Source organism: Homalodisca vitripennis, chromosome 1 (genome assembly GCF_021130785.1).
Source record: "Homalodisca vitripennis isolate AUS2020 chromosome 1, UT_GWSS_2.1, whole genome shotgun sequence".
NCBI lineage: Eukaryota > Metazoa > Arthropoda > Insecta > Hemiptera > Cicadellidae > Homalodisca > Homalodisca vitripennis.
The window spans coordinates 115,488,366-115,503,634 of record NC_060207.1 but is presented as its reverse complement, the minus strand read 5'-3'; the positions used below and the strand labels follow the sequence as shown (position 1 = coordinate 115,503,634).

The 15,269-nt window shown below is 31.6% G+C and overlaps 1 protein-coding gene across 1 annotated transcript in view; it reads right to left on the bottom strand.

Annotated features, from left to right (window-relative positions):
* The window catches only part of LOC124369755 (discoidin domain-containing receptor 2), a 229,729-nt gene that overhangs the window by 48,481 nt on the left and 165,979 nt on the right, over positions 1–15,269 (bottom strand). The gene's annotated exons all lie outside the window — the stretch shown is intronic.

Here is a 15,269-nt window from a genome sequence, read left to right as displayed (position 1 = left end):
AGTATTCTCCGATAGTAAAATAGGACGCACCACCTACGCTAGGATTACAAAGATACATTCATTACATTTACAAAACAAGTGCTAACTCTCTCCACTGCTTTGTAGAAACTTACGAACACAAGATCAAATGTATCTTTATTTATCCTTGAAAAAAGCATTTGAAGAGATGATGTGTATGGCAGGGAGTTTGTGAAATCTTACAAGGCATATTTTGCAATAACAATTCGAGAGTACCATGAAATACTTAATTATTTTGCATATGCAGGGTGTAAATTAAGTCCTGATACGACTGGTTATACTCCAAATGGATATAGATATCAATGTGCAACCTTCACCATACTTATTAAATTACTAATGTGGATTGTTTGGAGGGTTAAAAAATGTCACCCCCTTTTCAAAGGGTGGTAGAAAAAGGTAACTTTAAATTTTAAAATTGCAACCCCTTTCTTGTGGCATGTCATTAAAGGGTTATTGAATAGGAACACAATGACACTAAGAAAACAACTACGCCGCTTCCAGCAAAAGTTACAAAAACGCAAAAAATAATAATCTGTATGAACAATGTCAATTTTTTGCGCATATCAACACAATACGTGATATCCTTTAGTAAGACTTTGAGGTGCCCCAACTGATCCCTTTACGTAGTATCTAATGTTTCTGGTGTGCATAGAGTTATAGTAAGAGTTGTCTTTTCTAGGTATCATTACATTGTAAGGCGTTATTTGACCATAACTTTTGCTAGGATTGTCGTAGAGATGTTTGGTTCATGTCATTGTGTTTTCATGAAATAGACCTATAAAATGAAATGTCACTGTGAATGTTTCACTGCATTCACAGTTGTATTATTTGTTTGTGTTTATTAGTGATTCTACTCTCTACAAAAGAGTGATTTAAAAATATAGACTGTATCAGTTTTATCAGTTAAGTAATTTAATTACGGTATTTCATTTGTAAGATGTTCTAAAATTGCTATACCCTTATTAACATATTTTACATAACCGCGTTCCATCTTCAAATCTATAAAATTATTTTAGTTTTTAATATACATTAAATTTGGAGCCAACGTAACAACATTGTATTTTATCAGTGTCAACTAATTTTTGTTTTCTCAAATTAAAATTAATTTTTTACTTTTTAATTCCTCGATTTTTTATTGATTTTTGAAGTCAGTTTATGTTATTTAAAAAATATTATAATATTTTAATTTTTGTGGCTAATGCTGTGTACACTCTCCCATAATAAGGAATCAAAATGATATTCAGGGATCTAACATTTAGTGGACCTTTTTAGTACATAAGTATTCTGTTGAGGAAAGTGCATATTCTTAGTGTACCATTCATTTATCAAAGGAAATGAACCATAACCTACTCCGTACCGATGTTCCATGATATGTTGAGCAGAGTATCTAACGATTCGGCACTTAAACTCTGACAAAGTAACATTCCCCATACAATGTCCCATAATTAGATAATTCGTAATACCTGCATTCCATACTGTCTCTCTGCTCCTTGAAATGTATTCCACATGTACTCCAACTGAGGTCCCATCCCAATACATTACGGAAAGTAAATTGTTATTTTGCATTTATTCTAGCCAATGAAATTAAATTCCTGCTCAATACACCGATCTGTTCACGACTGGAATAAGAAACCTTCTCAAAGAACGCAGTACCGGGAATGAGATATGAATGACGAAACATTTGTGGGGGGAAATGTGTATGTGGGGTAATATATGTTTAGTTGAAAATCGTTACATTCTGATCCGTCTCTTATTTATCTGTTCTAAAATATACCTCATTATAACAAACAGCATAATACTCTTTAACGTCTGTGAGGTCGGTTATGGCCGTTGAAAGAAAACATATCTGCAACTTATTTCAGTTCGTTGCTCTGTGCTATATTTAAAAGATTCTTAGAGGGGTACTATTTGGTCTCTGGTATAAACTAGGAAGCTTCCTACAGTAAATCTGAGTTAAAAAAATGGAGAAATTTATAATCACCGTATTCAATCCACCTTCATAGTCCATATAGATTCTACATTGCTCAAGCAGATTGTTAAAATTGTATTCAATATGGTTGTCACTTGGCCATGACCATGAACACATAATATGATCCATAGCTACGACCTATATTAGAATCATTAGATGGAATTAATCTCGATATTTTTAACGTTTCTTTACTCATGTCATGTTTCAAAGAACTCCTACAGAAGCGTTTCTGGAACCAAGATATAAATGTGAGGCTTCCCACAACAACTATGAGATAATCTATAGTAATTAGGAAAATTAAAATTACCGCACTCAACCCTGTACCTCCTAGATTCGGGTTTTATTTCCTCCAATGGCGATATCATTCTGAAGACAAATACAGCAAGTGATGATTTCTGGCATTTCTTAGGTTACTTTTAATATTTTAAAATACGGTATATACACAAATTGCTTTATGTATCTTCCCTACATGGTTTTAATAATATTCATTAAAATCGGTTCTGTAGTTTGGAAAAATCGATGGACATACAAAAAAGGTACATAGTAACACCTCCTTATTTTAAGTTTATTTTAAGTTTGTTAATTAGGTAAAACCTTATTATTTTATAAATAAACTTAGGTTCAAAGAATGCTTTAGGTGAATGGAGTTTGATGTACCTCTGTAAATATATTTAAAAAATGAAACAATGAATCGCTCAAGTTAGATTTAGAATTGTATCCGGCTTGTATTATGTACTTAAGACAAAAAAAGATAAGAATATTATTAACAAGTTCTTTCCTTTGAAATCTGTAAACAATTCTGTTTTATAGAACTATGCATAACAAATTGATGTGTGTTAATTCCATTGAGTACTTTTATCTGCTATAAGAATGTCTAAATTTGTAAGTGAAACACGATGTGATACTAAAGCATGTTGCAGGTAGAAATGCACAGCATTTGAGTGGCTTATATCGTTCTTTCCCGCTAAGATAAGCTAAACTTTAACAGTCCATAAACAAGAAGAACAAATTAACGTTACCCGTAATACGAGGATACTTCTTTTACGAGTAACATTTTCTTTTTTAATTTTGTATTAGGTGAATAATCAAACTTGCTGATCTCGATTCTTATAGAGTCGGTCAGGTTGATTGATTTTCATCGTCTCTGTGTTAAAACAATATTATTCCCTTGGAAATACTTAGATTATACAGGGTGTGCGTTTAAGAAAAATATTGGTTTTATTGTAGTATTGGTAAACCGAAGTCGCATCTCACTGTTTAACTTTTTATTAAGAGGTTGTATGCGGTTGGAGGTTTATACTGTAATCGTTGTAGGTTTTGATAATTTGTATTCAAACATTTAAAAATGTATATAAAACCGGAATAAAAATATCACTAGATTCTAATGTCACTAAAAAGTCTAATCAGCGACGCTGTTAATCAGCTTTAGTCAACTAAGCAGGTTGATCCTTTAATGTTCTGATGTAATTATTACATTATCTTCTCAGCGATGTTTTATATACGGTACTACTGGCTCTCTCTTCAAGATTTTGACATTTCACAGTACTGTTACATGTTAAAACCTTTTCCTAACATTATATAATACTATAAAGTGTTCATAGTTGCTCACAAAATGTGCTAATGAAGTTACATTTCTGTCAGATATGTAATGTTCCAAGCTGTACTATTTTCATATTTTATCTTTTGCGTCACAAAATCTCTTACATTACACACACACACACACACACACACACACACACACACACACACACACACACACACACACACACACACACACACACACGCACACACACACACACACACACACACACACACACACACACACACACACACACACACACACACACACACACACACACACACACACACACACACACACACACACACACCACACACACACACACACACACACACACCGCACGCACACGCACACGCATGCACACACGCGCACACACACACACATATCTGACATGTTTATCTTTTTACTAAGGAAAGATACATGTTAGATTATCTTAGACCTATAACATCGTAAAATATTAAGTTTAACCATATTAATCATCTTATAATTATAGAACTTTGTCATTCTAAATGCATATATTACTTTTGAAATTGATAACAAGTTCTTAAGCAAAGATACATTAAAGGGTTGTGAAGAATATAACCAACAACTTTAATGTATCCGAAAATAAAGCATATAACCCAAAGAAAAAACATCCTTATTAATTTCAAATTTTAACTGTATCCCAAGTTGTTTGAAATTCGCATTCTGACAAGTAGGTTATAAGTTTATCTTACAATAACGTTTATGAGAAAAACTTAAACAATTTTGACTACTAGATTATAATGAATTTGGGTTACGTATACTACCCTCATTTATTGTTTACTCAAGTGAAAATCTAGCGCTTAGTGATAACTAAATGAGACTTGACGAGACGAGACTAGAATAAGTGTGAAATATTTGCTCCGGGTCATAAGGATTGCTGTATGACTAGCGGGCCTGGCCTGTGGGAGGACATACTGGTGACAACCCCACCACTACTACAACAGTGGGTGTAAACACCTATAGTAAGATAATATTATTATATTACATACATAAATATGTATATCTAGTCTAATATCTATTGTTTTAACTTTCTCTCCTTATTGACCGACTTAAACTGTTTAACTTTTTCTGTGTACCCATATTGTAGTCAGTGCAAATTTCCCAAAAGACCGATCTATATTCACAGGTGCGTGCAAAATACCTGGTTTAAGTGTATTAGCAACATTGGAGTTTATATTTTGAAGCTATGGAGAGACGAATGTGCGAATACAAACATATTTGACTTATTAGACTTGCGAAGTACTGGCCTTAGCAACAATTGAAATATGTACTTTGTTAAGCTCAATGCATAATTTTGCATGAATGTAAAGTATATAGTACACTAGAATTTTTTCTCACGCTATTACATAATGAAAAACAGGAAAATCGTGGGCATATTACTTTTAATTTATATTCTAAACACTCCTAAGTTAGGTGATAATCACAGAAAAGGTTTTGGGGCTTTCAAGTCAGAGAGTGAAAGAGTTTACCTTGAAATAACTCCGATGTTTCTTGATTAACGATTTAAGGTACAATTAAACTATTTTACGCCCTCGTGGGCACGCTACTTACGCCGTACTTATAAATCCTGAAGTAGAATTTAGGTTTAGAATTTAGAATAGATCTTAGCTTTCGGTTATCACATTCAAAATAAATAATCGGGTTATGAAACGGAAGTTGAATTTGCCTTCATGCACTGATCAAGGATATATACAAGTACGCAGATTTGAGAAAAGCCTACTTCTCTAAAAAGAATGTATCACTATGGTCACTGCAGTGTATTCCGTTCTAAGTTATTTCTGGTCCCATAGTTGAGTTTGTATAAAATGCCTAATTCAGTCAAAAAGCAATTCAAATGTTATTTATTATTTTACAGCCTTTAAATCTGTGTCAAAGGTTAGATGGTAAATTTTCTTTGATATCTCTTTTACGATAATGATCAAGCACTGCTTACTTAATATTTGCGAAAATTTTGAGATGGTAGGAGGTGTATTAAAAAAAATGTTTAATTTTATTATCTAGATAAACTTTACTCATCATTGATGACAAAGAGGTTATAAGAATTGTTGTTACTTGTTAGCTTACTCTATACTGTCAGTACTACAAACGTAAACAAATTAAAATTGTACATAAATTTATTAAACATATGATTGTGTTGTCACATTATAACGTTTACAAACATTTGGCATCTACTGATAAGGCAAAAAGGGATTTTTCAAGACCAGTAAGACGTAGCCTGGAGGGGTTTTTCGAAATAGGAATAAACATATTATAGATTAACCTCAGTAAAACACACAAACACACAAAACCATAATAACCAATAGTTAATAATAATTGGCCGAAACTTCCATGTCCTTTTCATTTATAATCAATGGGTTTACATATGATAACATCATAAATAGATTTGCATGTATTTTGACTAGGAATTAGAAAACTTTTATGAATTTTTTGGTAAACAATACGCCAGTTAGGATAGTCTCGTATAATTTTTATACTTCAAATCTTCTAGGAAACACTAAATTAATTGAACTCGTATTATAAACTTTCCTGATTAAGGAACATTTATATGAAATTGCAAGGATAGGCTCAAGTAGAAAAGAAGATAACTTTTTGTAACTTTTCTTTTCTTATATACCACGTGTTGTTACAATTATCCTATTTAACGTAATTTCTACCTGTAACATGTAAGAGCCATACACGCGCTATCCTAGCCCTCTGTTTACAGCCAGAGGACTATGCCCTCACTATGGTGTTTGGTGTGAGGGGAGGTGGAGAGCTCTTAAACTCTATTTACGACCTCTTGACACATTGATCTCTTGTTTACCGACTCCACAGTGGGGTGCTGGACACTGCCAGAGCTGTACTGGTATTGGTTTAAGCTCGTAAAACTGCTTCTGGTTTTGTTTATCGATGTAAGCATCTTCTCCTCCAGGAATAGAAAGAGATAAGTTGTGGGATGTCTTAATTTGATCTCTTAACTTATGATCGTGACATCGTGTACTTACGGATGGTGCTCTTTCAGGTAATAAGCATCTAATAACTCTTCAGTTCGGAATTTCGATTAAACTGGTGTTTGTACATGAATTTCTTGATGGGTCGGGTGGTGTTAAATCTTTGTACATTAAGATGAATATAAGAAAAGGAAAACTTGAGACGTGTGAATTCAAAAAGGCAAGGATAAAACCATTATCTGAGTCGTACAAAAAGATTCCGTGAAGATGTTTTCCTCAGTGAAGTAACCGGATTAGAGGAGAGAGCACAAGACGGCCGGGCCGCCGTCTAATGGAATAAGGGAAACACAAAGCGGACTGGGTAACCACATCGGCCCATTAGGCGATTAGTGAGGCTGGCGAGAAAAGGCCAAAGGGACAAGGAGGAAAGAAAATGTTATAAAGTGGATGTGTTTGTATCGTGAATGAGACTTGTATACAAATATTCTATTGTGTACTCATTTTTATCAATGCTTATAGTAGTTATACTATTATTAAAATAAAAAAGATTTTCTTAGCGACATTTCTACTTATTCAAAATTTTCTTATAAAAATACATTTTAATTTATTACCGACCAACAACCTTCCAAGCATTGACGTGTTAAGCCCGGGTAGGCTTTAAATTGTTACGTTGTCCGAGCTTATAACCTAATTACTTATTTAGGTGTTATTATTATTATGTGTGGAAGTTTTTAACGTTAATTATATTGCTTAGTATATTGAAACACGTATGGAAATACGTCTTACTATAATAACCATTAAGATGTGATATATCATTGCATCAGGGTTTAGGCAACCTACTTACTTATTTGACTAAATAAACACGTTAGCATTGTTACGCACACTTGTGAATATTCCTTGCGGGGTTATAAGTATGGGCTTCTGTATATTCTTAAAAATAAAATTATACTTTACTAGTTTATTTATTTGTTAATTACACAGGTTTACAGTGCAGATTTATATGATATCAGAGTTATCATACTTAATTGTAATTAATTTGGAATTTAAAACAACAGATTATTTATCAGCTATATATGTACTACTTTTTCATGGCATGCCATGCAAAAGTAAAAGGGGAATATAATAAACATAAAAGAAAGTTACTATTACTAAAAAAACAAGATAAACCTTCCACAAGATAAACCAGAAATGTTCATTTTACATCGGAAGTTTTTTTTTTTCAAATACAAATAAATCAAATTTCACTCTTCATAAAATTATAAACATTCTATTCTATTTCGTGTAATTATTTTCACACGAACAATGTTGATGAGTTGTGGAATTTGTCACTCACTCAGCTTTTGAACTGAATTGTGTTCTATTGTACATGTTTAGATTTGTTGTTTGTGATTCTATTGGCGTGCGCAGGAGACCGCGCGCGAGTGTGTGTAATCCTGTTATCGCTTTGAATCATCCATCGTTAATAATGAGCCCAAAATATTTAGTTACAGTTTTAAATTGTATAAAAATCATACAATGATAATGAGGCAGTTATTGGTCAAATTGTGTATTGACCATGCTTCTATTCAACTTATTAGCACAAATCTTGTGGAGGAAATCGTTATCACTATAGATAAATAATATTGTATTTGTTCATTTGGGTTGATAAAAATGAGTAAGTTTCCGTAATGTCATAAATGTAAAAACATATGCGAGGAGTTGTTTTAAAGTTTTACAGGGTTACAATAGTTTAGTTTACCACATTTCAGACAAGTAAACAAAACTGTAATAAACGTTAGCCAACCATTTTGAAACCGATTGTATGACTGAAAGTAACAACTATATCAATAACTGTTTTAAACTGAACTACGGTGGCACAACTATTATTTAAGTGTATGGCATTTGGGTTTAGACGGATGTGAAAAATATCTAGTTTGAGATTTTTATTTCTTTCGATACGTTTCCATTGCATCCTACCTAAAACTATCGTGGCTGATAATTTATTTCTTTCTTCGAAAAATTATCCTTTCGTTTTCAAGAATATCTAGGTTGTGTACTAATATTACAAGAATTGGCTCTCAAATCCTAGCTCACAAAGTAAGAGTGTCGTTAATGTATGACTCGACAGTGTAGTATAGGCTGAGAAGAGTAATACAGAACTACTGTATCCTCAACAATCCTCACGGGAGTTTCGATACTAACCGTTATAAGCCTCTCTCGACCTTTTGTTGGGGGTCTCATATATATATATATATATATATATATATATATATATATATATATATATATATATATACAATTGGTAAAATGATGTAATGCGGTGGATATTAAAAAACTCAGATATATGTAGGGGATTTCAATTATAGACCTTAGATAAAATTTATAAAACTATAATTGCTTGTTTATTGAAGACACTCTACCTTTTTAATAAGAGCACATTAATGAGAACAGAATTAGATAGCAAAAATATGAACCGTTATTTTAATGGTAGAGAGTTGCGTAAGGTAGAGAATGAACCAGAAATGTCCACTTAATTAAAATATTTTCTCATAATTCAAATATACCGTTTCAAATTTCTTTTTTCTGCATATCCAAATCTTCAGTCGTGGTAGTTGTAATGGCACTATCAGATGCTGAAGTAATATATGGAGGCTTATATATCCAAACTAAATTTTTATAACAATCGTGTTTTGTTACAAAGTTGCAATATTTAAATTCACAATTACTTCTAGCGGCATAGGTAAAGTTTATGAATCATTACTTGTTTGAACTCTTAGAAGACTTTCTTCATATTCGAAAGCGAAATACGCTCAACTAAAACTTAAGGACTTCCCAATTTTGTCATATGTGTTTGAAGCGTAATTATTTTTCAAACAATATCCGAAGATTCGTTCGTTAGTAGTGGAAGTAAACCCTCTCCAAAGAAAGTGTTTTAGGAAAATAGGTATAGAACGAACAAGTCTAGTGGTTTCTTTGCAATACCAAAAAGGATTGTCATATAAGTCGAAATCCCCTGTTTATAAATACTTTAATGACATTCGTCACGTTTAGATTCTTCTATAATAAACAATTACTAATTAGATTGAGACTACTTGAAATGTGTTATGTATAGCAAATTATATTTCATCACGGTTTATATTATTTCTTGTTTGCATCTCTGTATTAAAACTTGAGGAAGATAGAGAAAACAGTGTTAAAAGAAGTGAAAGTTTGAACATTACGGACAAGATTGAGCAAGTTGAACAAGTTCCCGCTTAAAAGTTCGTGAAACGATCACAATGAACTGAGTTTTTCTTCCACTTCTCAAACAAGAAAAATATTCCGCGAAAGATTTCTAACTTTAAAAAATAATTTTTAAGTTATCTAAGTCACTTCTAAGATTAAACATAAAACGATTATTTCATTACATTATATACCGATCATTTCAACAAATTTAGGATATAACTGACTACTTTAAATCGCCCATGCCTGTATACCTAAGGGGATAGAATAATTTGAAAATCATAAATTTGCTTATACAGACTTTATAATTTAAAATTGGGTTTTGGTAAATTGATTTCGAATCTCTCATTTGAATAACACTACGTGATTCTAGAGTGGAAAATCTCATTACTCTTTGCTTATTAATCTAATAGAGTTTTAAGTATAATTTACGATAATATGTGGTCATCAATGTCTTATGTAATAAAAAGGGTTTGGCAAAGGCTCTCGTTGAGGTCTAATTTGGAAGTTAATAACTTCCAGACTTGATGCAGGAAAGTCGGATGGATTGCAGAAATAGTGACTCCACATGTTTTAAATATAACTTTAAAATGCTTGGATCTTGCGTTTTACATGAAGGTATCCGATGTTGAGCATGTTGGTATATCCAAGTTTACCGGCCTAATGGAGTGAGATAGAACAAGGTGCGAAGATGGAATTATCTCACGTTATTGATTAAGGCTATGTCTCAAGATATTCCTACTCAGGTACTATGATACTTATATTGGAAAAGTAAATTAGGAAAGGCATGGGGTATGAATAGAGATAGGGCATTGACATCTAATTAACATGGTCAACCTCAGTAATGACAGCCGGTAATTACTGTTTAATTTTTAATGTGAATAATTGGGTAAATTCTAACGAAGTGTAATGTTTTGTTCCAAACTTCACTTACATTATCACTCAAAATGTTCTTCAATAATTGAATAATAGAAATTGACACGTAAAGGTATATACATAATCAACTATTACATTATATTTTGATAACACGTAGTTTTTAAACTTAATTTTAACTATTAGAAGGTTTCACTCAAGGCATCTTTATAATAACTAAGACTAAACCAAACAATACATCCAAATAAATCAGCAAACAATACTGAATGTTTATATTTTTCAATCTAATTTTATAGGTGATGGAATTATACATTTTTACTCTTTTTATGCCAGCGAATCTATTGGTGGCCATTTTATTAATGCATACGTATGTTGTTACAAAGCAAAACTGCGTGCTCCCATCAACTCAAAATTATGATTGCCTAAACAAAACTTATATTTTTATATTTATATCTCTTACAGACACACTCAATCTTATTGAGTATAAAGCTGAGCACCGTATTTTACCTTTCAACTCTTCTCTCTCATCGGTCCTGTAGAACATACTTAGAACAAATCAGGCACCACGAGCGAATTTTGTTCATTATCCAGCTTTCTCTAGATCTCGCTGTATCTAGCTGTATTTATTAGAAATGCTAGTTATTAGCCGTTGACTTACAGTCGGCACTTATTTAAAACTTCAGTTTTGAAGATTCAGAGAAGGCTATATGAGTAAAACGCAAATGATAAAGACTGCAAAAAAGTCATCTGACCATATCTGTTACTGGTGACATTGATTAGCCACTAGACTTGAGTTTGAAGGACGAATTCTGAAAATAAATGCTAAACGTTTCACTTTTAGAAGTATAATCATTATATAAGAAAAATATATTCTTTATATCAGCTATATAAAGAAATATCACAGTCAATGTGAAACTCATGGTCTAGCACGTTTTCAAAATTAAATTTTACTTGCTATACCTCGTGTCGTAGAGGTCAAAATTAGTTACAAATCAAATATTAAACAAACGAATAATACCCATGAATGTATAACTATAGTGTTGGTATAATCGTGTTGACTATTTAAAATTCACATGATCTAAACATAAAATGAATTAAAATAGTGCTCTACCCAGTGTCTGTCACAAGATTATCCATAGTACAATTGATAATGCATTAAAAGTAAAAGTTTTGTGTGATATGAAATTGACGAAAAGCGGAATAATGCTACATAGTTTAAAACCTAAGTACACAGAAATGATTGAATCTAAATTTATAGGTGCATTTCATTAGAAAAATTCATACCATTTTATTTGGAAATTTGTATGTGAACAAAACTTAATGGGAAGAGTGAGAGAAATAAATCTTAAACCTATACATAAAGAGTAAAATATTCTAAAAAACATATAAAATAATGTAAACTCGAGGCAAAAGTATTATTAATAACGCATAATGAATTGATTTAAATTATATCCAAGATTTATAATACGAATCAACTTCGCAAATAAATTGAATAAAATACCTAAATATACACGTACATTATAAAACTCTTGAAATTGTTATACAGTTTTAACGAGAATACGTTCAAAATTGTTATACAGTTTTAAGAGAACACATTCAATCACTTGAATTGACCATTGCAGTATCCGGCACTTGTAAGCCAAACAGCCATTTACGACACGTTGTTCCAATACAACATAAACGTTAATTTGTTGTAATGTAATACTATGACAAAATGGTAAATTTAAAAGTTATCTATTATTCCAGGTATAGGCATAGTTTGTCAGTCAGTTATTTGTAAAGCAATTATAAGGGTAAAAAATGTATGCATGGACGTGTTTTCACATGAACTCCATAGGGGACGTGGTAAATGTCACTCCCTAGATCATTCAAACTACTAAAAGTTGACATCGTCATCGGTCGTGTAGTAATCCAGGATGATTTACATATGAGGGCATATGAGGAATGCATTGAAGACAAAACGAGCTAGTAGATCTAAAAATAAAGCAAACCTTTTAAAAAACATTGAAAATATCAACTTTAAGGGCTCTCTCATCGGTATAATACTAAAATATGACAACTTTAACATTTTGTAAACACAATCTTAGGGTTTTATGGGATGTAATTAACAAAATTTTAACAACGTTCCAGCCTTATTATTTACTAGACGCGTGAACAGTTATGTATAAAAACGTACAAAACACAAAAAGTACAAATTTTTAGTTTAATGGCCTTTCATAATTAAAATTAAAATTACAATGACTTTACTTGTATCATTTATACATACAAAAGGGTTTATTTTTTAGGCCATTAGGCCCTGTCTTAAAATTAACCCTAAAGACTGGTGAACATTATTTACTTAAACATTATTATTTACTGTCAGTATAACTTGTTTAGGGAGAAGAGTTTATATGTTAGGGTATTTAGTACAAGCATATTTGCTCTAAAATAGTTTTTAAAACTACATTTTTGCAATAAAGTTTAAAGATATTGCCACAGACCTTGGTTTGGTCTACAATAGTTCAATTTTAAATCTAGAAAAACTGTATGCCGCGTAGTTACTAAAAATTGCTTAAATGCGGGTGTGATAAAAATTGTATGCAGTTACAGCTTATTGTTGTTAATATAAACATAACATCTGATCTATCACATGCTTTTTTTCTTCCCTCGGTGCTCTTAAGTTCTAGAGTTCCAGAAATAATTTATAACAGGCCAGGTTTTGGACGTTATTCCTCAGACTAATAAACCATTGTAAGTAGTCAGTAAATTGATTCTAGTTGACAACAGAAGCAGTGTTTTTGAGTTGCGTAGTATTTGCTGAATGTCAACCAACACAACTGAAGAAATCTAATGTGAAACCGACTTTACCTAGGACGTGGAAAAAAGAAACAGTAGCTGGTCTTTATGGTTTTAAGAAATTAAGCAACGCAAAAATAAGTCCCAAGATGAAGTATTGGTATTGAATCTAAAACTTAAAAATATAATTTTAATGATTTTTATATTGATACCTCTTACAAAGTCATTAAGTTGTCAGAGGTAACTTTAGCTGAGAATGCGTTTTAAAACTTGCAGCCCTACATAATACGATATTCAAATTTATATTGCGTAAGAAAGACAAGGCACTTGAGTTTCAAGCAGACAGTCTGTAGAGTTGGTAGCGACGACATCTGTCAGTCAGGCCGCGCTTTATTACAAGTCAACATCCGGCGTGGCGTGTCGTACTCTTGCTGGGTGTTGCTAAATATAAACCCAACGGGAGAACAAGGAGCGAGATCCTTCTATGAAATTACTCATTTTCAACACATACAGTATATCTTTTTAAATACATTTCATTTGAGAGATATGAATTATGATATTATATATGTTGTATTAACCATGTGTACTTTTGTTACCTCCGAATAGAATAAGCTTCCGAGGGTTAAATATTAGAATTTGTTGAAATTTTGTGTACTTTCTGTATACACGAAGCTCACTATTGTGTATGTTAAATAATTTTTACGTATGGCTGGTGACATTTCTGTGATCATTTCCTGTATGTCAGTAAATGTTTGTTTCGTTATACAGTAATATTCTTTATATAACATTCGAAGCTCACTATTGTGCATGTTAAATAACTTCTACGTATGGCTTGCGATATTTCTGTGATCATTTCCTGTATGTCAGTAAATGTTTGTTTCGTTATAATATTCCTTATGTAACATTCGAAGCTCACTATTGTGCATGTTAAATAATTTCTACGTATGGCTTGCGATATTTCTGTGATCATTTCCTGTATGTCAGTAAATGTTTGTTTCGTTATAATATTCCTTATGTAACATTCGAAGCTCACTATTGTGCATGTTAAATAATTTCTACGTATGGCTTGCGATATTTCTGTGATCATTTCATGTATGTCAGTAAATGTTTGTTTCGTTATAATATTCCTTATGTAACATTCGAAGCTCACTATTGTGCATGTTAAATAATTTCTACGTATGGCTTGCGATATTTCTGTGATCATTTCATGTATGTCAGTAAATGTTTGTCTCGTTATGATATTCTTTATATAACATTATATGTTCAAATAAAATTATGCACATATTACATTTATATTTGTAAGATCATGGTATCACTCAGTATGTGTATCTACTCAAATCCTACTATTATTCGAAGAATCTCCATAATAGTGTAGTCGTAATCATATAATTTACAATTTATATTTTCCGACAACTCAATAATTTTTGGGCTGTGTATGAAACAAAAGCAGAGAATATTATAATCAAAACTTAATGCATTTTTACTAAAAACATATTTAAATGTTATGTGTTAAGCAGAACAACATGTTTCGTTTATAAAATATGAGGTCAATATTTTGAAAATATGTAGGTTAAATATTACTGTACGTAAAGTTTCGAAGTTAAAACTATCTCTTCACAGTCATAGATAACATGAACAGCATATTGTATAGAAATGTTTCCCTGCCTTAAATATTTTCTGAACCACTCAGTTTGTATTTACGGTTATAAATACATTCAATGTTTATTACAAGGAAATTCCTAATCTTTTACTGTAAATTATATTTATACACTAAAGAAATATGTTTGGCTCATATTATTTCACTAAATTAACTTTAGATAAATTTATAGTCCTTTCTTTAAAGTTTATTATTAACAATGGATAACTTAAAAGGATACCATGACTTTGAAAATTCGTCACA